At 45.3% G+C, this 27,061-nt stretch overlaps 1 protein-coding gene across 4 annotated transcripts in view; it reads left to right on the top strand.

The window, feature by feature from the left end:
• WWOX (WW domain containing oxidoreductase) overlaps positions 1–27,061 on the top strand; it is a 957,318-nt gene that overhangs the window by 351,290 nt on the left and 578,967 nt on the right. Inside the window, exon 9 of one of the 4 annotated variants that reach the window (XM_045796221.2) lies at positions 1–26,131. This exon is cut by the window's left edge and continues 12,427 nt beyond it. The exons of the other annotated variants lie outside the window; for them this stretch is intronic. The gene's annotated coding sequence lies outside the window, so the exon portion shown is untranslated. Of the gene's footprint in view, positions 26,132–27,061 lie in introns of those variants that run through there. 4 annotated transcript variants of the gene reach the window in all.

Consider the following 27,061-nt stretch of genomic DNA (forward strand, 5'->3'; position numbering starts at 1 on the left):
AATTTTTTCTAAGGAATCAAAGTTAACTTCAATAAATTCTATTTGCAAATGTATGCAAAAGTCTGTGTAAACATATGTTTGTATGAGCTGCCCTCAATTACGACTACATAGGATGTAAAGGGAGCGAATTTGTAGTAATACACTCTTTTACCTTTCCCTTTAAGCTCTGACATATAATAAAGTGCTGTGTGTTTGTCTTAAAAAATTGAAATTGTTGTAGATTTCCTTCATCTAAGACCCTTTTGTTTGCAGACTATTTTTTTTTTTTTGCAAGTATACCTATTCCCCAGAGTTTACTTACAGTTTGCTATTGATCTGGCAGCTGGTATTTGAATTGGTCGATGTCCTCTGTAACTTGTTTAAGATACCCTACCTGAGCTATTAGTTTAAATAATGTATTCATAAATTGATTAATCATTACAGTAAGACTTATTAGCTGCATTTATATCTGTGTGTTATCCACAATTGACTTGTACTCTAATAATCACGCATACTTAAGCAGAAGTTGGGTTTTACACCACAATTTAATAATTATCAAGGTGGAAAACAATCGTATTTGTGTGTAGAAGTGGAGGCAGGGCTTTAAAGGTTGGGCTCGCTCAGCAGATTGCTACTTTTACTTTCCTTAGGTAAAATAGACAGTCCTTCCCCAAAAAAATGACATATAGGAAGTGGACCAAATTCTGTCAGCCTCAAAGAAATGATCGAGTTTGCCGAAGCTGTCCCTCTGTCACCGTTCTGGAAGATGGATGGGGGCAGAGGGAGGAGAATTTGAAGGCATAACGCCTTTGTCTCCATTTCTCTAACAGCTGCCTCCTGGGGGTAGTCTTTCCACTGGCTTTTCAGGATGCCCGTTCCCCCCACAAAGCTGGTGTGCCTGGATGAGCCCTGTGCTCTCCTCTGCCCCCATGCTGGGGCTGACTGACCCAGCCCAGACGGGCAAAGTAGCAGCTGAGCGGGGCTGCCTTGGACCTGAGCGTGCCCCACAAAGTAAGCTGGGACAACTGTGGGAAGACTCCATACCAGTTCCCAAGCAGAAAGGAAACAAGTCAGCTGAATACAGGGCTTAGGGCTACATGCACTTCTAAAAGAGTAAATTTTATTGTTCAGAGCAGTTTTAGGCTCAGAGCAAACTTGAGTGGCCGGTGCAGAGAGTCCCCGCATACCTCGTGTCCCCACACCTGTACAACCTCCCCCAGCTGGACGCTGTAACCAGACTGTAGCAGTTTTGTTAAACACAGCCTCTTGGGGAGCGGATGGCAAATTATGACTTTGCATCGGGCCTGCCCAACTGGGCCATTCCTGACTCCTTGGGTAGCCCGGTCTCGGGTTTGTCTTTGGGGGTGGGATTCCGTTAGGCTCTTTCCATTTCATCCTCCCTGGAAGCCGAACCCCCTTTCTTCCTCCCATTTGGTTGGAAAGTCATTTTGCCTCACCGCATGATTTTTCTACTTCATAAATCCCTCTTCCAAGCATTATTCAACAACCTGCTAAATTAATATATACAGTGTTCTTTCGGTGATGGTGAGGGGGGCCGTCTTGCGGCGTGCGTTTGTTCAGCTGTGTTGAAAGAGCGCTGCCCACCACGTGAAGGACATCTGCTTACAAGCGAGCGATTGTGCTTCTGATGCGGGGCAGCACCTTCGCCTCGAAGCCGGCTCCAGATGAAAGAACAGATTGCCACAGAGCCGCTTTTCCGAGGATCCCTCTCCCCAGCATGGGGCTTCATACATTATTGAGAGCAAACTTACTTCCCCCCACCACTCCTCGCTGCACTTGTTTTGCCAACCTTATTCAGAATGTCAGCATGGATCACCTTCCTACAAAGGCAGGACGGGCCAGCCAGGAAGCTTCAGCAGATAAATTATTTACAGTGTTTAATTATCATCATATGGATTTATTAAACTTCTTGGTTACCTAGGAGCCTGTGTCGCCGCCGTAAAGAGCTTGCTAAACTTTGAACAAGAGACGCTTGGTTGGAAAACAACTCCCTTTGTGACTGCGCCTCCCGGGCCTCACGTCTGGGTGGGGCTGAGGGTCTGTGACGGTGTGCTGGCGAGTGGCTGACAACTGGCTCTCGGAGAGGGCCACCGGCTCGGGTTTTCAGCGTTCGCTGCTGACCGCAGTGTGAATATGCCACCGCCAACAGGAAGTTACAAGACGTGGCGGTGCGCATCCCGCGTCGCTCTGTATACACTCCATCCAGTTACTGCCACTCTACAGACACAACAGACACGACCTCAGGAGCAGCCAAACAGCCAGGCTCACTGTAATTACTCAGAAGTATTGCGTTTTGAGTATTTCTTGCCATTGTTTTCTCCTAGAGCTTATTTAATTGTGAGTTTATGTCATGTAATGTCTAGCAGATGGCATGTCCAACAACGTTCATCAGATTCCTGGAGATGTAGCCGTTGGCTCTCTGGAGTCGGGGAGATCCGCTGCCCCCACACCGCCGTGTGTTTGACTGACTGCCAGTTTTAAATTGTATCCTGGGTTCGGATGAAGTTCATGATCTATTGCTAATTCAGGCTCATTCCTAACAGGGCATCCCTGCACCATTTTCCACTGGGGCGTGACGAGCCAGTTGGCATGCTGCTAAGTGTCCTCGACAGCAAGCAGACACTTGTACCCTGACTGGTACATCTCAGACGATTCTGTTGTACTGATATTAAGGACAACAGTATTTTGCCAGAAGCTATAACGAGATGATTCTGTAACAACAGCATGGTGACACCAGACTATGTTTTGCAATTTTCTTTAATATTTATGCTGGATAAATAATTTATCTCTTTTTTTTTTTCAGGTTGTGTTTTTTTTTTTTTTTCATCCCGAACATGTTGATATAGGCAGGTGCTAGGTTTCCCTGAATGACTAAAGCAGGAATGTGGTTATTTTTCCCCCCTGAAAAACAGATGCGTCAGCAGAGCTGAGCCTCTGGGAATTGTTTGCACAACTCCGCATCCCATCTACTAATCCGAACTAATGAGATCTATTAAGGACCAGCCCACACGTTTGAAGGGAGTCACTTATTAATGTGACATCTTTGCATAGCATGATAACATTAGGACCACCATTCGCTCAGGCTTTGGAAAACTCAAAGTCATGGCTTGCCTATTCTCTCTCGGAGACTTGCTGCCAGAGCTCCTGGTAGCCTGGGTTCTTTTTCAGCCTCGGTACTGTTGACATTCAGTGCCGGATCATTCTTTGTTTTGGGCTTCTGTTGTGTGCATGGAAGGATGTGTAGCAGTATTCCAGGCCTCTATCCATTAGATACTAGTAGCAACCCCTCCTTCCAAGTAGGGATAATCAAAAATGTCCCCAGATATTGTCAAATGCCCTCTGTGGGGAGGAGGGCAAAACACACATTCTAGAGCCACTGTTCTTAACTATTTAGAGCATACAGGAAAGGAAAAATAGAGATTGTTTCATTGCATTTAACCCCCTCTCCCTCTGGTTTCCAGTAACCTCTAGCCCTCCACATGACTGGAATTAGGAATAAAGTAACTTTACGTCACCAAATCAGCTTCTGCCCAGGGGACCTAGGCTGGAGGGGGAAAAGCAGTGTTTCTCTCCAGGGGCCACTAGCCCACATACCCCAGGCTCTAGCAGAAGTGTGAACATAATCAGAAAAGGGCCCTGCAGAGTGGGTGGAGCTGGCCTTTTCTTTCTCAGACTGCTGCTTGCTCTGCTTTCTGAGCTCTGGAGTACGCAGCTCTCTCTCTGGGGCCTGGGGAGTGTGCCTTATGGAACTTCCTGCTGCCCTTGGCTGGGGATGGAGGGGCTATGGGAAATGAGTCTATGCAGAGGATGCTCCTTATCCTGATATCCTTCAGGTTGACACAGTCTCAGCTGTTAGTGCAGAATAAATTTTGGGATTGCTCCTTGGATTCTCCAAGCTCTCTCCCAGGAGTGGAGCAAGTTTTGATAGCTGGCTTCTGGTGGCACCATTCATATCCTAGTCTAGCTGAAAGGTGCCCCTGGAATCACGCTGTGTTTAACCTACACAGTGGTGTCTGCTTTCCACTCCAGGAGGGCTGAGGTTGAGCTTTTCCTGGGTTTTCCTCTGCAGACATGGGACTTTCTGGTTTTCCAGCTGAGTCTGCCAGTAGGACATCTGAACACGATGGGATACATTCCTGGCCATCCCTGCCTTGTACCTGGGTCCTCAGGTAGCTGATCTGAGAGCCTCTGGAGCAGCTGTGGGGGGTGCACTGTGGGAATTCTGTGCTCCTCTGGCATCATCTGAGACAGTGAGTGTGATGAAATAGGGCAAGCTGTGAGTCAGGCAAATGCTGGAATGTTCTTTGTGGGTCACTTAGGACCTGGGTGACCCTGGAGCAATTGATTTCACCTTTCTGAGTGTTAGTTTCCTCGCCTGTTGAATGGACATAAGGATGTCTCCATGGCAGAGTAGCAGGGGTGATCAGATTAAATGATGAACATTCAGCGTCTTTCTCAGCTGTGTTTCAGAGAAGGCCTTGCGTAAGCCACCCTCACTGGTGCTGTTCTTTTCGTCTTACTACCGGGTGGGCACTCCCTCAAGTGTTGACACTAGGCTGCCGTGACTGGGCCTGCCAATAGGACAGAAGACCTCCTGGTCTTTTCACAGTGCCTAAATCCTACAGTGAGTAGGCCCTTTCAGAAACAGTTAAAGAGATCAATAGTTATCTGCTTACCTTTCTGGCTGAGACGAGATTTCATGCTTGTTACTAGTGAATCAATAGCAAAAGCACATTCTGTTAAGTTTTCCTAGGAGTCATTAATCTCAGCCAGCCTCAGTTTTCCTATCTGCAAAGTGAGTCAAACCAGGATGATAATGAAGCTAGGTCGGGTGAGGTTGGCGGTTGCACATGATGGTGGGCCGCTACGTGAGCGCACATGTTCTCTCCGTACATCCGGGCCAGTAGCAGTCTCACTGTGGAATAATGAACTGCCACACCAAGGGCATTTTCTCTCTTCGGTAGGCTGGATACGCAAGCTGGAGCCCTCACTCTGTGAACCTGGTAACATTACATTTCAGTGTCTACAAAATGCCGTTTGAGAGAAAGCAGTAGGGAGGTTTCTGAGTTTTTTGCTTCTAACCACTTCTCCAGTGATGCTTAAAGTTTCATTCCTCCCTGGAAAGAAATTTTCGAGTATGTATATGTGCATGTGTGTAATGTGTGTGTTACATGTTTGACTATCTAAACTGAATCTGGAAAGGACTAGTATTTCTGCAAAGTTCTAACTCTGGTTCTGCACAAGTGCACAGCCCTGCTCTCCAGGGTAAAAGAGTCAGATGGAAATAACCATGGGTGAACACCCAAACTGGGGCTTGTAATGATGGGAAGCTGCCACTGTGGGGTCCTCACGAGGTCAAAAGGGAGGGAGTGTTTGGAAACCCTCCGAACAGGTTGTCTTCTATCTGAGACCACAGTGCTGGATGGGGCACTTGTCACCCAAGCTGCTGATAACCAAAGGGTGTGTCGTTGGTGTGGGTAGCAGTTGTTGGAGGAGGAGGGGGCTGACAGATAGTCGGATGATTTTAATGTTTATATTCCGCTGGGGTAAGCTCTAACAAAGACCCATCATTTCCCAGATAACCAATTCTTTTAAAAGAACATCTGTTGAAACTGGCAATTTACATTCTTCTTAAAATACAGAGCGACATAATTAACCCTCTGGGGAGACTAATATTAGTTTATTAGAGACAATTTCTAGTTCTGTTTATTTTTACACTAAACGATTTGTTCAGATTGGGGAAAAAATTTTTTTTTTCTTGGTCAGGGTGTGGGTTTGCTTTTATTTTGGGTTGACTTTTCCTTATCAAGGACACACAAGGTAAATAGCGAGGTGATAGTATACGGTCACGATGCTCATCGGCCGTGAACGAGTAGAAGCATGCTGAAAGTACTTGATGGTGTGTGACATGTTAATAACTTGGCAGTATACTAACGTTCAGGTCTAATTAGTCTCTTTTAAAGTGACCTGGTCTGTTATTAATGTGCATGTATTTGTGTGGTTCCCTTTGTCTTCGGTCATCACATTGGGCTCCTTTGGCACTCAGAATTCGTGGAATTGTCTTGTGCTCATTGCTGTTGTGCCCATAAATTGATTTACACTCTCCACAAGAAGATCCTGAACACTCGGTTGTTCCCAACATTGGACTAGTTTCAGACTTCTGGCTTGTTGTGAGCAGAGGAGAGACAAGACAGGGACATTGTGTAGAGGCCAAATGAAATGAAAATCCCTGTAATGGTTCAGATGTCCTTCTTTGAATTGGAAAGCACCCACCAGAACGTCCAACCATTTTGCCCTCAGTTCCATATCCTGCAGCAAAGTATGATGACTCCTTAAGTATGGGGATTCCTTACCAACCTTCTGCTTCTTTTCCCCAATGTAAGCACTCAGATACTCAGTGAATTCAGTGGCTCAGAATCCTCCCCCATCACCATTTGCCCTACTGCCAAACAGGACTCATTATAAGAGCTCATAAAATAAAAGTACAATGAGCCCATGCAAAAGAGTCATTGTGAACTCTTTGGCTTGGTTCACAAATTCCTCACCTGGCCCCAGGCACCTGTTGCAGCCCCCTTTCTTTCCCCTTCCCTACACTGGCCAACCTGGTGTGTCAGCCAAACCGAGCTAAGCTCGCCAGGCTGAATTACTGGTGCCAGCTCTGCCCTCACCTGGGTCTCAGCTTCTCTGTCTGTTGGCAAACTCCTGTTCATCCTTCAAAACCCAGTTCTTGGCATCATATCTTCTATGAAACCTTCCCAGAGCTGTACTCACTTAGACAGCTGGTCACCCCCTCCCTGGTGCTACCCTGATACGGTGGATCTGTCCCTGCCATGATTGTCCAGTCACACAGTCATCTTCCCCACTGCACAACTCGCTCGTTGGCAAAAAGGATTGTGCCTTATTCCATTTCTAACCCTGACCAGGCACCTATTAGGTGCTCAGTGAACAGTAGTTGAATTTAATTCTCTCCTTTCCCTCATGTCGATCTGTGTTTAAGACCTAATGCTGCTCAGTGCCTTGTTTTCAGTGAAGTATAAGAGGGTGCATTGCATGTGTGTGGGAGTGATTACGAAATCCAATCAAACTCAGAATCGCTGACTCACACCTGGAGTCTCCTTATTTGCAAGCTGGAAGGTGAGGGCTGAATTTGAAACCCCAGGAGAAAATGTAAGCATATGAAACTATTTTGAATAACAGTCATTGGAGGAGAGGTGGAGCACCAGATGCCTCTGGAGACCCAAGCACCCCCACCCCCGCAGCCATTGTGCTTCCTTTCCATCTTTCACTGAGATGCTGCAGCACACCTGCTTTTGGTTAACACAGTCAACTGGCTTTCTCCCTGCAACTGGAACATCTGAATGTAGCAAGTGATACTTTCCCAAAGCACAGAATGGGAAGGCTTGAGCCCAAGGCCAGTAGAAACGGAGAAAGGCACTTGTTATCAGGCACACAGTCATGAAGAAAACATGTAATCTGAAAGTGTGTGTGTCATTTCTTGTTTCTTTTTTATCCACTAGCCATTGGGCAAACTACCGATGACATCTTCCACTTGAGGGACCACGTCCGAGACCCTTTAGCAATTCAGCCCGTTCCTGTAACTCCCTCGCCTCACCTTAATCATCATATGTAAAACCCACCTGACAGTGTGTTGGAATCAAATATATTCAACGTCTGATCCATGTTGGGTTGATTTTGTATAATGTAAGAGTGCTTTGCTACATCTAGAACCATGACAATAAGAGAAGGGCTCTGACCTTTGACCTCGGGGTCATAGCCCAAGATTTGTTACTAGGCGGTGTTTACAGAATTCATGTTCCCTTATTACCTCCCAAGTGAGACTAGATTTATGTTGGAATTTTCTTTATATATTGGCTTAGGGAAATTTTATTGTGGTGTTTATGTGTCCTGAATAATTTGCAATAACTTACGGAGTTGTAACTCAGAAGGTAATTGGTTCTGAGAGAATATGCATCATCATATCAAAATGTATCTTTTCCTTCAGTTTGTAGCCTTTTGACAAATAATCAGAAACTTTATCCCTCATATATTGAATACTTATGCGCTGGGAGTATGGGGATGGTCAGTACGCGGCGTGCACGCATTGGCGTCCCAAGTCCTGTTACCCGTGACAGACATCAGTAATCAGTCCTCAGCACACTGCTCTAAGTAACCGTTACTAACCACATGGAGTCAGTGTGGGAGATACTCCTTATCTACCATCCTAGCAAAATGATACTTTGATAAAAGCATCATAGTTCTTCCTGCAGAGTACAGACTGGCCCCCTGTGCAGTGGTCACACCTTTGGGAATCTGATTCTCAGTGATGTTTTCCTGTCAGAGCTTGGCCTTCCTTCTGGAAGAAGTGTGAAAAACTTTGAACCAGTTACCTAAGGGAATTATGTAGGTTTCCTATTTCCCTTGTCTGCCCGGGCTTGATGCTCATTCTACAACCATAAGAAAATGTCCTATGTTAAGCATTTGTGTATCGGAACAGGTGTCTAGCATAGTTCTGGTCTGGAAGCTTCCCTGGAACACTAAGGATTCGTTGCAAAATCCATTGCAACGGCAAGCTTACCCAGCTGATTGGAAGTATAATTTGGTTTACACACACGACGTTTCAGGAACATACCTGTTGCATCGAGCTATGTCCACTGCTGTGGGTAATTGATACGTGTGTTCATTATTTCCTTTTCTAGCAGAGAAGAGCAACTGCATTAGGTCATTCTTGCCACAGTGTCAGTTGGCTTATTTGTAAAATATCTTTGGGGTGTTTACAGAGAATCATTTGTTTTATGAGTTCTCGTTAATGACATGATAGTGAAAAACCACATAATAAATACAGCTCACACTTGTATAACACTAGCCGCATACGTATATGCATATACTTACATAATACATGGCACCTTTTCTGTGTGTTTTAAATTAACCCCTTGACATGATCCTATTCCCATTTTTGATATGAGAACACTGAGGCACAAGGAAGATAAGTAACCAGGCCAAGAGCATGCAGCTGAGATAGTCATCTGACCCTGTAAAAGTCTGTGTTCTTACCCACTGCATGCTAAGTGGCCATCCTTAATTTCCTCTCCCTTTGTGTAGATGAGTGGCACACTTCCTCACTGAGCAGAGCCTGGATTCCAGCCTTTTATGGTGATCGGAAGGCCACAAAGTTGGGAACCAGAGGATTAAGGGAGGGCTGAAGCTCAAGGCCAAGTCTTTCATTTTGCATTTTGGATGGGTTGATAAATAAACATGAAACGAACACAAAGCAATAAGCAAACAAAAGAAAACAAAGCCAGTAACAAATCACTTTTGTGTCTCTTGAAAATTCTTTTGTTGGGCAGAAGCACTGCAAAGACCATTCTGATGCAAAGGCCAGGAGTCTTGTGTGTGAGCCTCGCACATGTGCTTCGCTTGAAAATACTGCATCTCCTGAGTTTGCACGGTCGTGGCTTAATGGGCTGTACATCAGTGGCTTTTTAAGGAAAAGAAACTGAAAGCTTGGCCATAGGTCCTTGAGTCAGCGCATTGAACTTTTTGTCAATTAGCTCCTCCCCCCATCTTTATGGTATGGCCTTTCCTGTAATTACAGTCAGGATCCTATAGCCGGAGGAAGGCCTGTCAATTGAGTGAGAGGCTGATGTCCATTGCACGGTGACAGCCGATTCTGAGGGTTTTAGGCTTGTCCTTAGAGAGGCTTGTTATTTCCTCCTTAGCTACTTTGCCCCGACTCAGTTCACCATCATCTCATGGACGGAGGTGTCTTTATTCCATGGCTGAGCCCAGGAGGTCAGGCCTCTCGGACATGACATATTGCAAAGTAGAAATGTTCCATTGATTTGTATTGTTTTTAATTAAAAATCATTTTTTAAATACGCATCTGTGTACACACAGGAAAAGCTCTGGAAAGATGTACAGCGGACTGTTGATCAGGCTCTACCCCTGGGGAGTGGGACTTGGGTAGGAAGCCATAGGAAAATGATCATGGTTTACTGTAGACCAATTTGTGCTCGATTTTTTTTTTATGAACATGGATTACTTTTATAATTTTAAATTACTTCGTAGTTAAAGAATCAAAATCGATGCACATTTCTAGTTCTCAGAAGTTCCCTAGGAGAGGAGGGGTTAAATGGGAAACCACAAACTCTTCTAAACCCCTGATGGGGTGTCTTAAGCTGAATTATGGATTTTCATTTTGTGTGTCATAATTTTTGGCCAGTTAGAGCTCATACTTCTTTTGGACTCTTCCACAGGGTGTGATTCAGGTTCCCTGGTCACCACACACACACACCCCGCCCCCCGCCGTTCTCCATCTTGTTTCTCTTCAGATTCCCACAGTCCTCATGCTAGCTCTGTCCACCGTTCACCTCTTCTGACTACTTGAAACATGATGTCTCTCTTCAGAAGGGAGGAATACTCTCTCCCATTCATTCCTTGTTTCCCTGTTGCTTAAAAAAAAAAAAAAAAAAATCAAATGTGCTTGTAGTCATTGTTGGTGTTCTGCCTTTTTTAAAGTTCCTTACAAATAAGGGCCACATTGGCAAAGCATATGCCAAGATGTCCTATGGTAGGCAACACCTACCGGGGAATTTCATATCTATGATGAATGCAAAGTGGCACTTAAGAGAGGAGTCATGTCTATTGGCAGTTGGTTGGCATAGACCATGGGTCTAGTCCACTCACCGGCCATGCTCATGATGTGAGAGATCTCTGTACCTCTCTGCAACCACTGCATTTCCACAGGTGTGTTGTGGCCAATGGGTTTGCCCATCTTGCCCCCTCTCGGGCACATGGGCGTTGAAGGTGAGGATGTGCTCTACGCACCCCAGGTCTCCAGTTTTCTCCTAAGGAAGGCCTCTTTGGACCATATTGCTGACAGCATGCTACGTCAGTCCAACACAGTAGCTTTCATTTCGCAGTATGATATGGTGGTGGCTGTTCCCAGGGGGGCCAGGGAGCTCGGGCCCAAGACGTGGACGTTTCTCTCCAGCCACCCCAGCACACCTTTCTCTGGGTCATCTTCATGGAAGGAGAGAGGTTGCTGCTGACCACAGACGTCCTCACTCACCAGCTGTCTCCCTCCCGGCCCTGTGAAGCCACCAAGAAGGAGAACGTTTGTGTACTCGGAAATCAAAGGAGCTGAATTTTGCCAAGAACGATGTTAATAGGAAACTTGGGAAGAAGGCGTGGTCAGGAAGGAGTGTGCAGGATGCTGTGGGGGCATCAGGTGCTAAGGCCCAAAGCGCCCTGGGTGAGTCAGCCTTTGACCTTGGCATCCAGTGACCATTGACCCCGTGCAGATAGCTGCTGCTCGGGTTCAGGGTGTGGGTGACTGGGGAGATGCCGAGGCGTATGCACCTGGGGAAGCTCGACCGTGCAGCTCCCTGAAACTGTAGGGCCGTAGGAAAAAGAAAAGCCCATCTTTTGCTCTGACAACAGGTTTTCTTTCAACATTATTCAGAATGTATTCCTTTCTAATATTTTTTTTTTTGGTTTTGTATTACACCTTATTTTTTAGGGCAGTTTTAGGGTCATAACAAAATTGAGTGACAGGTTCAGAGATGTCTGTTATAGCCCCTGGCCCCACACATGTGCAGTCTTCTCACGATCTGCATCCCCACTAGAGTGGTTAGGATTGATGACTGGCTCTAGGGTAATAACCAGGGCTGGACTCTGCCACCTGTAACACCTTGACCGTAGCTCCTGGCCGTCAGGAGAAACCTCGGGCAAAGGCTGCTGGTTCTCAGGTCTGAGTTTACAAGCTCTGCGTTCTTGAAGCCAAGTAATTTCAAGCTATGGGTCTGTTTGAGTTTATACCAATGGCAGCGGTTGTTGAAATAGTAAGAGGGCGTCAGGCTAATTGGTGTGTGAGCAGGAATAGTGTGTTTATATTGCTCCTCCCACACCATAGGGCACATTTGAGAAATACTTTTCATGATGAGAGAGAGTCCCACGGCCTGAACGCTCGGCACCACGTTACGGGGACAGTGGCTGTGTCCGGAGATGTCACCCTTAGCCGATTTTCACCAGAGGCTGTGTTGTTTTATGCCCCTTCACCACCCCCCCACCCCCTGGGGGAAAAAAAATTAAAAGGCAGACTATATACTAGAGGTTCTAAAACTTAGGAATAAACGTATTTTTCGGGGAATTTGATATTTTTAGGAAATCATCAAGGTTGTCAACATAAAGGGGAAAAAAAAAGAACTTCATTAGGCCTCCTTATCGTGTACTTGGTGGTTTATTCTTGGTACTCGGTAGACGTCACTCTGTCACTCATGGGGCCAGCTCTGTAGCTCCCGGAGCTCACAGGGTGCGGGTTGGGGGCGGCCTGTCTTTGCCTCACCTCGGGCCAAGGCTGCCAGGAAACACCACTCCTCCAGACCGCCCGGCCGCTGCGCACGAAGTGTATGATTAGAGAAAGCCCTTCGCACTGAGAGGCGGCGTCTGTGATGCTGGGGCAGCGAATGAGGCAGAGGCCCAGAAAGACCTGAGCACATTTGCCCTAAAGGGAAATTAGTGACCCACAAAAATTGGGAGTGCTTCATGATACGAACAATTCACAAGGGACGTTACTTTGCTTTATTGATTCCGTGAAAAAGCACCGTGGTATTTATGGCGATTCCACACCCTTTTTCCCGCAAATAGACACGCAGCCTCCCCAGCTGCGTCCCCTTCGTTGGCATCGAGAGATAAGCACAATAATGATGGAGTTAAGACTGAATATTACAAAGGCTAAAGGAAAGATTCAGAGGACTTTTAGTCTATTAACTATATGAGACTTCTTAATAGTTTGGCTTAAGGCAAAAATGATTTTATTCTTGTTTCATCCTCATTGAGTCAATAATTAACTTAACCACGTTTGATTAAAAACGAATTTTGCTAAGTATTAAACCCATCTGGGCTTTTCTCTTTCCACGTGAAAAATAGTGAGGGTACTTGTGTCTTGGTAGTTCAAGGTGTCCAGTCTGGGGGGGGGTGAGACTTTGGGATCACCGTGCTTGGGGCAGGCAACAAGCCAGACACTGTTTCCCGTCTCGCCTCACTCCTGACCGAGGGGCAGCGCGTACATGGCACTGTCCTTCGGGATGGGCTTGGCTCGTGGAGAACCCCTGGCCATCTCCCATCCCCTTTGGAATAGTTTCTATTTTTATTCCTTTTGGCCCCTGTTCTACCTCTTCATTTTTCACCTTCCTTAACCTTTCTAAATGACCTGGGGTGTGGGGGAAGGACTCATGGGGATTTCCTGTGTTTGGTAACCAGCAGAGACTAGAGGTCACGCAGCGCTGCCTCTGGGTCCGTGATGATTGCTTCCGGAAGGGCTCCGTGCATGGTGGCCCAGAGCCCCTTCACCAGCAACCATCGGTGCATTACTTTAACTATGCCTTTGACTTTTTCCCCCGCTGGGCTTTGTCTCTTCAAGGGTAAGGACTGGGTTTTATTATTTATTTATTTTTTTACCTGTGGCTCCAGTATCCAGCACAGAGCTTGACACCAGCCAATGTAAACCACAGCTATGGAATGAACTAGTGAAAAAAACAAGGTCAAGGCAATGTGGGTCCCTTTGTCTCTGGATGCTGAGAACTTGAATTTCATGCCATGGGGCCCCTCCCTTACATTCCATCTTTACGTGCTATAAATAGACATTCCTGCTCCTGGCTAACTAGGATTAAGTAGTACCAAATGCTCCTCACCATTTTGAGGCCTCTCTGCTCTGAGTCATTTAGAAAGGAGGCAGAGGGGCGGGTGGGGAGGAAGTGGGCCGGAACCTGGTTTCTGCACCCAGGGAAAGAAAAACAAAACAACAAGCCAGAAATGCAGGCGGGAATGGTGATGAACACACACCGAGGGCTTTCGCGTGTGATGCCAGGGGTGGGAGCCCACGTTGGACCAAGGGGGACTTTTCAGTGCAGAGTTTTGTCCGCCTAGGTATGCTACCGCTTCGAGGCAGGGCAATACTAATTGTTTGCATGATTGTGTGTGCAGTGGGGGGAAAGACGGGTCTTTAAAAAAAAGTGTATGGATCGCTTGGCATTTACTGTGGGTGTTGTTAAGTCTGCATTCCAGTTGCCAAGATTAAATTAAGTCGTCCCCGTTGCTGTTCAGTTTTACTCTGCACAAAACATACCCATCCTTTCTGTGCTTTTCTCCCTTCATCTTTTTTTTTTTTTTTTTTTTTTTAAACACACTGTACGCTGCCTGAGTCAACCGTGGTAACATTTCACCACTTCGAGCAAACCGTGGCAAGACGTGCCAGGCCCATGCTGTTGCAACACCTGGCTGAGACACCTGAGCATTTCTGTGTGACCGGGGGTGGGGAGACGACTCATTGCGATTCACAAAATGGGGGGCTCAGCTTGGGTGTCATCTTGATTATTTCTGAACAGCCTTCCAGCTGGACTAGCTTTTCGGGAACACATGTATGTTTGTGCTGCAAGCCCCAGTGATATCATTTAATCCAAAAGCTTTTTTCTACGATGAATTATTCAGGCAATGTTTTCCAAAATTGCCATTGATCAGTACAGACCCAGAGAGAGCATGTACGGGAGCGCGTGTGCTGGGCCTGCTCGGGGTCGATATTTTCTGGCTCAAAGTAGTTCCAAAAGAGAGAATTCAAAGCCGGTGTTTCTTTCTCTGGGCAGGGAGTGATGCAGGTACCACACTCAGGTTTACTGATGTTTAGCTTGGATTAAAACCCAGCCGTGAAAGGGGAAATAAGCATAGCCTTGCTGGGGTGGTGGTGGGGGGGATTTTATCCTTAGGCACCCAGCAGTGAGAATGTTGGGTGAGACACAGGGTAAGCTGAGTGCTAGTGATCCAGCTTCTCAGTTAATGCCCGCACAGTTCTGAACTTCAAACATAAATGCTCTCCCCTAGAAACAAACCTTGAGTCTTTTTTTTTTTTCTCTTTAATTTTTGGTTTTTGGTTTTAGGTTTGGTACCACGAAATGTCTCTTGGAACAGTGCCTGCCTGTTGCAGAAGAACAGACAAGTTGGTTCCGATGTCTTTGTTTGTGTAAACACTTTAGTGTTATTTGCGAAAATCGTCCCACCTGCTGGGGCCACACGTAGACACATCTGTGGGGTTTTAGATGCGAACGTGGGAGAATGGGAAGAAATGGAAAGCAGACTTCCCAGCTTTCTCTTCTCAGTGGACTCCAGCTTTTTGCTGGCTGTCTCTCAGACAGCGGTCCTCAGCTTTGGCTCTGCATTGGAGTCACCTGGGAAATTCTTTAGACACAGTGATGCCCCAGGGTAATTAAATCCAGATCTCTGGTGGGTGAGGATGTTGTTGTTGTTGTTTATGATTTTTACTTATTTGACTGAGTGAGTGTGAGAGAGAGAGAGAGAGAGCACAAGCAGGGGAGAGGGAGAAGCAGACTCTCCACTGAGCAGGGAGCCCGATGTGGGGCTCAATCCCAGGACCCTGGGCACATGACCTGAGCTGAAGGCAGATGCTTAACCAACTGAGCCACCTAGGCGCCCCAACGATGTTGGGTTTTTTGGGGGGAAGGGGAGGGAAAGACAGTGAGGGCTGAAAACTCCTGCAATCCAAAGTGCCCCATCATCAGATTTTGGGATCTGGGGAAAGATACTTCCTTCTGGAGTTTATGTAGAAAGTTTCTGGGATTGTGGAGTTGGGTCAAATCTTCCCTCTTTGAGAAAGTGGGATTGGGATTCCAGCTTGACCCAGGGTTCTAGTGTGCTTCTCTGGAATCTGACACCATTCCCTCTACCTTCTGTCCTTTTCTTCCTTCACACAGGGACACTTTTATGCCCACTGGAGCTTTGTGGGGACTATCTACCCCTAGCCCTCCAGTATCCTTTTTTTAAAACCAGCTTTATTGACATATATTGGGCTACACATACAATTCATCCATTTAAAGTGTACAGTTTGCTGTTTTTCAGTATATTCAGAGTTGTACACCCATCACCACAATTTTAGAACACTTTATTGGTCTGAGAAGACACTCTGCACCACTTTGCCATCATCCCGATTATCCCCTCCTTCACAAATCTATTTCTTGTCTCTATGGATTTGCCCATTCTGGACGTTTGTCTGCATGGGATCATACACTGTGTGATATTTCTTTCACTTAGCCCAGTGTTTTCAAGGTTTATCTGCACTGTAGCCTATAGAAGAACTTTGTTTCTTTCTGTGACTGAATATTATTCCATTGTATGGATATACCACATTTTATGTATCTGTTCATGAGTTGATGAACATTTGATTTTTTTCTACTTTCTGGCTATTATGATTAATGCTGCTGTGAGCATGTGTATCCCTGAGCTTTAGGATATTACAGTATCCTTTCATGGCATGTCTTAGCAGCATCTTATATGACATCAGGGAAGTGGCTTTGAAATGTTTTGCGTTGAAAACAAGTCATTATTAGCAAAAGCAGGCAGCTCTGGGAGAGGAGACTGGAGTACTTGGGTGACTTTTCACTCCGCACCTGCTGTTTGACCTTGAACCGTTAATGGCTCTGCTTCTCAGGTGACTAGGGTTTACAGTGACAATCCCTGTCCTGGGCCTTTCTGCTTGCAGAGATAGCAAGAGGTAAGATGAGCTGCTTTCCGAGAAAGGAGGGTGCTGCTTGCCTTGATTACTGCAAGATGTCAGTATTGTTTGTATGATTAATGAGTCCACATTTCACACGTTCCCATTTAGTGTGTTCCAGCCTCCTGACAACATCGCCTTTCATGTGTTGCTGACGGTTTTTGAGATTTATGAGGCCTAACTCACAAGCGATGTGTGTCTGGATTAAGGGAACCCGAGAATCACTATTTATGTCTGACCCGAGGAAATTCCCTCTAAGCTGCTTATCAGAGGTGCATGCTGAGAGCATGATGGGAAGATGGAGTCTTCAGTCCCCTGGTAAAATCTGGAATCTGCTCTCATTCCATCTTAACTCAAGTGACAATAAGCTAACAGACCCGTAGGTCCACCTGTAAGTATCTGCTGACGGTTCCACTCTTGTAAATTTAGCTTAAAAAGTACATACGCTGCAATTCTGTTTTTTTTCCCTCCGATACTCCAATTCTTCCGTGTGAAATTAAAATATAATCCCTTATCATAAAAAAAAAACAACACTTTGATCAAGGTGGTTTAAACAAACTAAATGTGCCTCTAATTTCACTAACAGCAAAGTGAGTATTTTTTATTAAAATACTGTCAGTGCACCATATTCTTTGCATTTGCATTTATAAAACTAAAAAAAAAAAAATTCCACATCCTTAAAAATTAGGTCTCTCTTAACAATAATCAGCGGGGTGCAAAGGCTTACAAATGTTTTTGTATCATTTCACCACCAGGGGGCATTGTGGCTTGATTGTCCATTTAAACAGCCTGTATTCTATCAGTTTACCCAGAAAATAGAAGACCTGGGCGTATTTCTGATTCCTTCCAGGAAGAAATCATATCTGGAAGAAAACAGATGTCGATTCTTTTTCCTCACTAGCAAACAGTAGTGTTGTCAAATTTGCTAAACTTAGCCCGTTGAAGATTAACATGTAGTGTATAATATGCATGTGCCTAACTGTACAATAAATAGTAAATCACATTTTTATGCTTTCTCTGAACTTGGAAGCTGCAAGTTATTTTTTTTTTTTTATTCCCTGGGTGTGATGAAATAAATAACATTCAAATACATTTTAAAGATGTCAGTCAGAAAAAAAAAAAAGTGCTTGGCATCTGTGTTTGATAGATTTCTTTTATGATTAATTCCCCTATTAAGTTTTAATGACTTTAAAGATATAAAGCGAGAAACCACAAAACTAGGCATGGCTAATAACTAACTGAAATACCAGGTGTGTAGAAATGCATCTGTGGAAAAATGAAATCATATACTCTCTAGGATGTATTAGGGAACAGCTCTTTGGCAAGTCTAGAGAATAAAGTATCCCTGAAGGGGGTTGGGGGGAAGTTTAAGAATGGGGAACTGAAGAAGATTGTTTTTCTTAAAGAAAATCCTATGAGAAAGGTACTCTCTAAGATTCACATACGTAAATTAAATTATTTTATGAACAAATCGTTATCAGCAATGTAGTCGTTGCCTTGGAATGCATTCCTCCATGTCGGATTTTTAAGACCCTCTGTACACATTTTCGAGCTCTATCCACAGTTTCCTCATAGAATTTTCTTCCCGGGCTCATGTGGCACAGGGGAGCGCGCTGCGGCCTTGCTGGTTGATAAATGCCCCCAAGGACTGGCTGCTCCCCGAAGTGGGGGGAGTAGTGACAGTGGGTTAGTAACACTATCTTTTCTTTTTCCTTTCCATGACGTGCCCAGAATTTACGAAATATGACCGGTTCATCCTCAAAATATCTCTGTGAACCGGGGAGGCTGGAAGAATGAATTCCAGTTTGCAAAGTGCAGAGGCGAGGCTGGTGAGAAGCTTGCAGGCTTGCCCCACATGCATGGAACCTCCCCATCAGAGGGCCTGCATGCTTCTGCATGGGGCCCTTGGTGGCGGGCACAGCTGGCTTATTTACTTTCTAGAACATCTCAACTCGAGTTCTTAAGCTGAGCAGTTTGGAAACTAAACACACATTCATTAATATGAATAATGATTGGGAAGATTTGCAGGGCCCCCAGAAGAATGTGTAAATGTTATGTGGTTTTTATATATGCTTGTGTATATGTTTTTGTGCCCAAAAGGAGATAAATACTGTGTTTTATGCAATTCCTTCTTTTCACTAAAGACTGTTATTCCTCAATTTTTCTGAGCCCCCAAAGTACAATAGGTGCCGTTTGGAATCTTCACACCAGGCAGCAGCCCCCCCCCCCCCACCCTTAGATCTTCAAAGCTAAAGTTCTTTGAAATACACAGAACTTACTTTTGAAAGCTGCTGGCCCATCCCGAATGAATACTGAGCCCCAGCCCCTAATATGCCTGGAGTGAGAAAACAGGGAATATTGTTCTTTTCTGTTTGTATTATTTCATACTGAGTTAACACACTTGCCAAGAGTCCAAGGAAGCTCCTGGCTTGACAATGCCTTATTTAACTAGCCTAGTTTCTAGAATAAAGCCAGGGTCCCCCAGGCCCTCTCAGCAGTGCTCAGGTCACTTCTGAGCTGGAAGAGACCAAAGCAAATAAAGCAAATCCATTTCCCCATGAAAATCATCTTACTTTTTTAAGGGCTAGGACACAGATTGAGCCTGTGCAGCCAGAGAGCCTGGTCCAACGCCGGATACCCAGATCCTCCCAGATTTTGAAGAATTGGAATGCGGGGCTGCAGAGCTCAGTGGCCTGCTTCTTGGGGCCAAGCAACCTCACCAACGAATAAGGCTTTTTTGCTTGCTCCAAACTCGGGAAATTGCTGGAAAGTCTGGTTAGCAAATCCCTCGCTCCCAGTCCTGGCCGTATCTCGGGGCACTCGCTAGCACACGGAGCACGTAGGCTCGGGGCTGGAAGAAACCCCAAGCATTTGGCCAGGAAGAGGAAGCTAGTTCCAGCTGGCCCATGTGCTATGCTTTAAAAATTACCCAGATGAACTGATTTTGTATAGAGAGTGGGTGGAGAGGACTCCAGGGCCGTGGAGGAAGATTCAGCCTTTCTCTCCCTAATCATGAGCAATGTGATTTGGAGGGAGAAGCAGGGGGTTGGCTCAGCAACCCACATTTCCTTGGCTGAGCTCCAGAGGAGAGAAATGATCCAGAGGGAGGGCACGCCATGTCCGGTCAGTCCCCCTTCCACTGCTGGGCCTTCTGCTGGGCGTCGGGTTGGTCTGTGCCCAGAAGATAGTTGCTTGACCCAGCAGGGGCTGCCCGGAGAGGGAGGTGATGGGCCTCAAGTTTTGGAGGAGTGGCTTTGGTGGATGTCGAAAAAACTACATCAGAGACAGGAGGCATCTCTCCAAACATAACTTGGCCTCCCCACTCTCCCTGAGACAGACAGGCCGTGTTCTCCTGGCCCAGTGCCCAAACGCGTTCTTGGCACATGCTCACATTCTGTATCGCTTTTGCCTCAGAAATGAATCTGGTCAGTGACTTAGCCACTCTGTAAAATGAAGAGTAGCGCCTGTGTGCCTATGCCATTTTATTTCCTCCTGAGAGAGAGAATTAAAAATGGAGAAGGAAAAAGAGTCTGAGCATCCTCCTTCATTCCCCCCACCCCCAGAAGATACAGCCAGAATCTCCAAACATGTGTCCACCTACCCAAATGCTGAGGAGCCATTGAGCGAGCGTATGTCCCTTTCCCGCACCTGCCTCCTGCCTGGACCCTGATACCGCAGTGCCCCGGTAGTTAGGCCGCTGGAGTGTCAGCCCTGATTCGAGGTTCTGTGTTGGTTCATATTTGTTCCCCAGGGACTGTTTTTTGCTAAGCTCCACTTCGTTTGGGTCCAGGTGCCTTCGAACTGGTGCTGTCTTTCTAAACACTAGAGAAGCAAGATCTTTCTAGCAAGGACAACACTATCTTGAATAAAGTGATCGACATCGATAGTGCTCTTGTATTCAGCCAACAGAGAGTAGAGGAAGAAAAGAGCACCAGGATATATGGACGAGAGAGAACGTGAGTGATTTCTGTGTGTTGACTGTCTTTTTAAAGACAAGATTTACAGTAATATATAAATAAATTTGTGTGTGTGTGTGTGTAATTTTCATTTTTTATTTTTTTCTGGCCAAACACCATAGATTTTACATTCGAAATGTAAATCGTGCCTGGAAACATCGATGTTTATTTTAAGCAACTGACTCTCAGGGATAAGAAATAAAAAGGAAAAAAAGGAAACAAACCATGTTACTGACAAGTGATAGGATATTCTATTTTATATCTCACAGATATTTTACAGCTCTGGCATTTCTAGGGAACACTTTGGAATACTTCTAGTCCAGTTTGTCCATAAAAAGCCGTCTGTGTTCTTATGTTTTGAAAATACATGCAGAGAAGCCCACAGCATGTCGTACTAGGCATCTTGTGCTTGAGGACGCAGCGCACCAGCAATGTCACCCACGTACCACCCCCACCCCCCGGCACCCTTTGAGAAATGTCTTGGTGCTGCCCCCAGCCAAATCAGCACTGCGCTTCCTGATATATGCATACCACTGTTTGGGACACGTTTGAATTATAATGCTGTAGGGGGAAAACGCCTTCTGGCTGCTCTCTTGGCTGCTGATGCTGCTCCCAGATGCCCAGGCAGCCGAGCTGCCTCCGCCGTATGTCCCTGCGCCTGGCCTCGCTTAATACGACGTGGGGGACCTTCTGAGGTCTCACCTGTTTAGACGAAACAAAATGACAGGGCCCTGTAACTGCAGGGTGCAGCTAATTGCTCTGTGGAGCAGGGTTGGCTAACTTCGCCGTGACATCAGGGTGTCTGTATGTTTTCCAGGCTGTACACCCACCCTAGCTTTTATGTCTCCAATCAGTTTCTGCTGCAGAAACAACAAGATTCCTAGCGTAATAATGTTGCTTGTCTCTCGTAAGTACTGCAAAGCTGGCCATGCCCTCCGTGTCCTAGGAGCAGAAAAGAAGCCGGTGGTCCCAGGGAAGGAGGTAGAAAGCAGAGCATGGATGCTGGGACGGAGTCGGCAGACGCGGGTCGCACCGCGCAGCAGCTGCTGTGGACCTGGGTCCGCAGGGCTGGTTCCCCGGCTGCGGTTCCCTGGTCAGAAGGGGCGAGTGCCGTTCCCACCATCTTTGTCTCTTGTCAGACCTACCCGCTCTTCAGGAGCGCAGATATTTAATTATCTGCTGCTGTTACATCTCCATCATGGCTCTCCCGACTGTGTTCAAAAGTATCTCCCTCCCTGAGAGAACAAGAAGAGGCTTTGGCCGGCAGGATCTGTTCTGACGGGGTGTGCGTGTGTGTGCGTTTGTGTGCGCTCATGACTGCGTGCTTGTGCCTACTTGGCACCATTTCCAGTATACAGCGAAGCCCTCCCCTCACGTTGACCTAGGGCTCAGCCGTGCACTGGAGCTGGCAGAAGTTTCGTGACCCAGTTATTAAACGCGGGCACTGTTAAACCTTAAATTATATAAACTTACTATTAAATTATATTCCAAACAAAGTTATTAAATACTCAAAGCTTACGACTTCTTGGTCATTTTGCTACCTTTGATTCTGTCTGTGCTCTCGAGGTCATTGCAATCTGTTGTATCTGTATGGTGCGAATACTCTAGAATGGAATGCACCTGCACGACTCTCCCCCAGCCCTGCACTCGGTGTCTTCCCCAGGGTAGCTTGAAAGCAGTTGTGGCCGGGAGGATTTACACCACAGAAACAGGCAAAAGCTACAAATCAAGGCTTCATCATTTTGTTCCAGATTGTCTTGGCTTAAGAAAGTAATCGCAATGGTAGGGGCGCCTGGGTGGCACAGCGGTTAAGCGTCTGCCTTCTGCTCAGGGCGTGATCCCAGCGTTATGGGATCGAGCCCCACATCAGGCTCCTCCGCTATGAGCCTGCTTCTTCCTCTCCCACTCCCCCTGTTTGTGTTCCCTCTCTCGCTGGCTGTCTCTATCTCTGTCGAATAAATAAATAAAATCTTAAAAAAAAAAAAAAGTAATCGCAATGTTAATAATGCATTTTACCTTGAAGAGCACCCTGTCTGTGGTCATCACATGATGAATATTATTTTTTAAGTGAGGATATATTCCTTCCGTATATTAAAAAACCTGTTAGCCAGTTCAGCAAAGAAGTTGCTGATGCTCTTGCAGAATGAGTACAGTTCCAAGGTATGTCTCTCTTGATTGTTTCCCTTTTATCTTATGGGATAGGTTAAAAATACCAACCAATATTTCCATCAGACTTCACTTACTCATCACCTGCAAGTTGTCTGTGGGTACAAGAGTTCGGCCAAAATCCACGAAAGCATTGGGTGAGAGTCGGTTGGCTCTGTGACATTTGTCATAAAGAATATTGCGTATTTTTACTTGCAGATTTGGCGCCAACATCCTTCCTATCAGTAAACTTCATAATAAACGAATGCACATGTATTTATGTGCCCATTTTCATTTTTTGGAGAGCTGGTTAAGTGTTTACCAGAATACTGGTTTGCTTTCGTCGGCTGCTCACTTCTGAGAATGTGTGAGGAGTCGTCGAGATGGCACATGCAGACACGCCTGCCCTGGTGCCTGGCACAGAGCCGCCAAGACGGCCTTGTCCGTCGGCATTGTCTGCACCCCTGTCACCATCGGAGGGGGCAAGATGATGTGTGCCAGTGCAGTGTGTCCAATGGCAAACTTACCTGGCGAAATGGGCTGCTCAGCGTGCTTGGTGAAAACTGCACGTCGGTATTCCCAGAATGTTAATTTTCAGGGAGCAAAGATATTTCATGACTAGCAAGTTGCAGGTGCTCCTCTTTATTTTGATATTTATGGCTCTTCCCGCAGCCTGTACAAAAATCGAGAGGAGGCAGGCGATGGTTATCGTTAGCGTAGAGATGGCTAGTCATCCCCACACCCACTCCCAACACAAACACGTCTCCAAATACAGTCATGGGCTGCGTCTGTCCCCTTAAATCAAGCCTTTTAGCCTAGTTTCCAGGGACGCCTTCTGCCCAGACACCCTGACCTTTCAACAAGGATTTGGAATCTTTTGAGAGCTCCAAAACGATGCTCACCAGAAACGTCCACCTGCACACAGACAGGGAAGAAGCTGGTGGGTGGTGTGCTGAGGGGAAGGACCCGGAACCCCTGTGGGGCTCAGAGACACTGCAGCCATGTTGACTTTGAAGGTCATTTGTACTTCCCAGAGCCAGGCGCTCCATCCCCCAGGCTTGTGGCCTAAGAGGTGGCCCGGCCCATCAAAGGAAACGGCTTCAGGGTGATCACAGTTTCTCCCCACTTACACACCCTCATCCATTTCTTGTTATTCTAGTTGAGTACTGCATTCAGACAGAGGTTGCCAATAAAGTTTATTGTAGGAGCAAAGTGTCAATATCTGTAGTACCCCCCGCCTAGGGTGCTTGTAATTAAAATGCCACAGATAGTCTGGGAGAGGCATGAAAATTTGATGGCAAATTGATTTCAGGTTCATCTTGAAATTTGTCCTCAGCTGGACTCGATACTCCTGGCAGACGTGGGATGGCTTTTGTCAGGAGGGTCTGCTAGGATGAGACAGAAATGTCTTGATCTGAATATTAAATACAGCATGCTGTTTATGACAGATTATTCGTTTAGTGCTAAAACACACAGCTACTTCTCTTGACACATTCTTCTCCACTGAATGTAGAAGATGGGATTGCATACACCCACTTTGCATATGAAAAGGAGTTGCATAAAAATTTGCTGGGCACAAAATATAAAGAGTTTTAGAAACACTGGCTTCAAATGCAGGGTATTCTATCCAATATTCTAAACTTAGAAATGCTACTTGCATCTAATTTAAGAAAGCTAGAAAAATAATGGTAATCAAGATAGTGTAATCAACTATCATGGCCTTATAGTGTTTCCTCAGAATAGTGTGTTACCGAAAAGGGGGAAAAAGCCATATAAGTGAAAAAAAATCCTAATATTTAATATAATAAATTGCTGGTTCCTGTAAACTTGCATTTATGCATCACATTATAAAAGCCATTATCCTTATGTGTTGTTCATGCAGAAATGCACTGTGATGATAATATAATTTTAAAAGTATATTTGTTTTCAGATTTTAATTTGAAAAAGGTTTGAGGGAAAAATAACATTGAGTTTTGAGTGTTTTTAATTTAAAAAATATGTTGTTAAGTTGAATTAAGCCTGTTCAGGAAAACCCATTTCATAATCTGAAATTATTTATTTGGCAATTAATTGTATTTACCTTAGAATTCAAAGCATGATTAGAAGTGGGATTTAAAAGAGCAATACTCAAGTGGAGTGCAGTCATTCGTTCATATAGCAAATGCGTGTTGAGTCCCCTGCAATGTTTAAAGCAAGCCCGGGTGAGAAGAGATTTCTAGGTGGGACTTCAATGAGACCCACATCCCAGGCCATCATGTCACTATTGTGTGTGTGGCGTATAATTAATTTTTGAAACACTGGACTAGCGTTGTGAAAATCTGCCCCAACTAGCCTGAAAATAAATGAAGGATATTGTGTCATTCCTATTGAAGCGAAATTTTAAAACGAAAACAGAAGCAGTTCCCTTCGCCTCCCGATGTAACTGCTCATTTGGAATCACTTGCTGGAAGAGTCTAGATCTGCGTGTTGCTCAGTGTTAGATCTCAGGCAGTCACAAGTAGTAAGGCCCATCAGCAGAAAGAGCCCAGCATATGCTCTCAGGTCATCAGAGTCGCTCCTTTGCACATTCAGGAGATATTTATGGATCTTTTATTAGGACAGTTTTTATGGCCCAAGATTAAAAGTTAAAGTTAAATAATAAAAGTAATGAAGATGTGCCTTTGGAGGATCCAGCTGGTGTGTGTTTCCACCCGTTCGTCAAGGCCCTGTGAATTTTGATGACGGCATTAAAAACAAAAAAAAAAACCCCACCCCAAAACAGAAAGGATGCCCCGATTGGTTTTTGAAAGGGGACACGGTAGGAATGAGCAACTTAATAAAATAACTTATACTCCAAAGATGCTAATTTATATCTCCTCTGTAAGTAGGAGGCTGTTCTTTTCCAACATGGAATTAATTTGTGGCTCCTTTAACATTCTCAAGAAATACTGTGGGTAACATTTGATAAAAGATTTAATTGTTTGGTCAGAGCACCTAAATGTCAAGATAGAGCATCTTCAGTTGTAATAAGTAACTTTCTGAGAGAAGCAGTCAGTAGAAAATAATGCTTCTTGAGGCTCGTCCAGGTTTGTTTTAGATTCTCAAATGTATCTTATTGTGAGGTTGTTCCTTTCAGCCAGAGAGCTTGGTTCAAATACAAAATAAAGTTTCACTGTATGGTGAATCAGTGATCTAGCAGAAGTAAAAAATAGTATAGCCTGGCCTCGCACTGATCGTCTAAGAGTTCCACTTATGGTTATAGATGCCCAGAGGGAGTGAAAAAAAGAAGAATTTTGTGGTCAAAACTGTTTCAGAAATGCAGTACTTATCAGAGCCTTTTAAATGCAAATATGTTTTTTACCTCTCTAAGAAGGGGAAAGAAGAATAGTATTTTCGAAACTTATATCATGACCACTTATCACCCCCTTTTTTATTTTATATTTTATGGGACAGGCTTAAATGGAACACACAGGGGATAGATGATTTTTTTTTTCCCCAAACATATTACCACTTAGCTTCTTACTTTTCTTTTTTCCCCTATGATCATTTTGTGGGATCAGCCTCTTTGGAACATTTGCCGGAAAACTTGCTTTACACACAGGAGTCTGTTTTAAGCCCCCGTTCACAGAGTATTGTGAAGATTAATCAGATGACACGTTTTTTCCCCTATATTTTTTTTAAAAAATCTTGTAAATGGGGGGCGCCTAGGTGGCTCAGTCGTTAAGCGTCTGCCTTCGGCTCAGGGCGTGATCCTGGCTTTCTGGGATCGAGCCCCACGTCAGGCTCTTCCGCTGGGAGCCTGCTTCTTTCTCTCCCACTCCCCCTGCTTGTGTTCCCTCTCTCACTGGCTGTCTCTCTCTCTGTCAAATGAATAAATAAAATCTTAAAAAAAAAAATTTGTAAGTGGAATGACTCGCAGCCATCCAACCCATGACATCACTAAAGCATTTACCAAGACTTTTCTCTATTTACAGGTATCAGACAAAAAGCGTACCTTTCAGGAATAGCAAGCTAGCTTACGCTGTATTCTAAAAGGAACTGGTTTCAGTGTCTTTACTACTGCACTTGCTTTGACTCTCTTCTTTAGTAATTAGATAATTATGTATAATTAGCACATTAATTATGTGCAGCAGCTGCAGTTGTGTGTGCGCGCGCACAACTGCTCGGAAGCAGCTTGTGAGTTCACTATGAGACCTGGGAAGGGTTTCTTCTTGACGTGTTTTCACTAGTTTTTCCCAAACGCGGAGGTGAAGAGCAGTGCGGTGAACTAGAAAGTAACAAGGTTGAAATGATGCTAATCTACTCCTGGCCACCCCGGTAAACGTAGAGAAGGTGTCTTCACGTCCCTCTGGGGCTCTCGGCGCTGCTAAGCCCATCCTTGCCAGGGAGCGTGTGCACCAGGTGACTGCCTGCCCCAGGGACA

This window comes from Ursus americanus, chromosome 21, assembly GCF_024610735.1.
Source record: "Ursus americanus isolate L20-20 chromosome 21, mUrsAme1.1.p, whole genome shotgun sequence".
Taxonomy (NCBI): Eukaryota; Metazoa; Chordata; class Mammalia; order Carnivora; family Ursidae; genus Ursus; species Ursus americanus.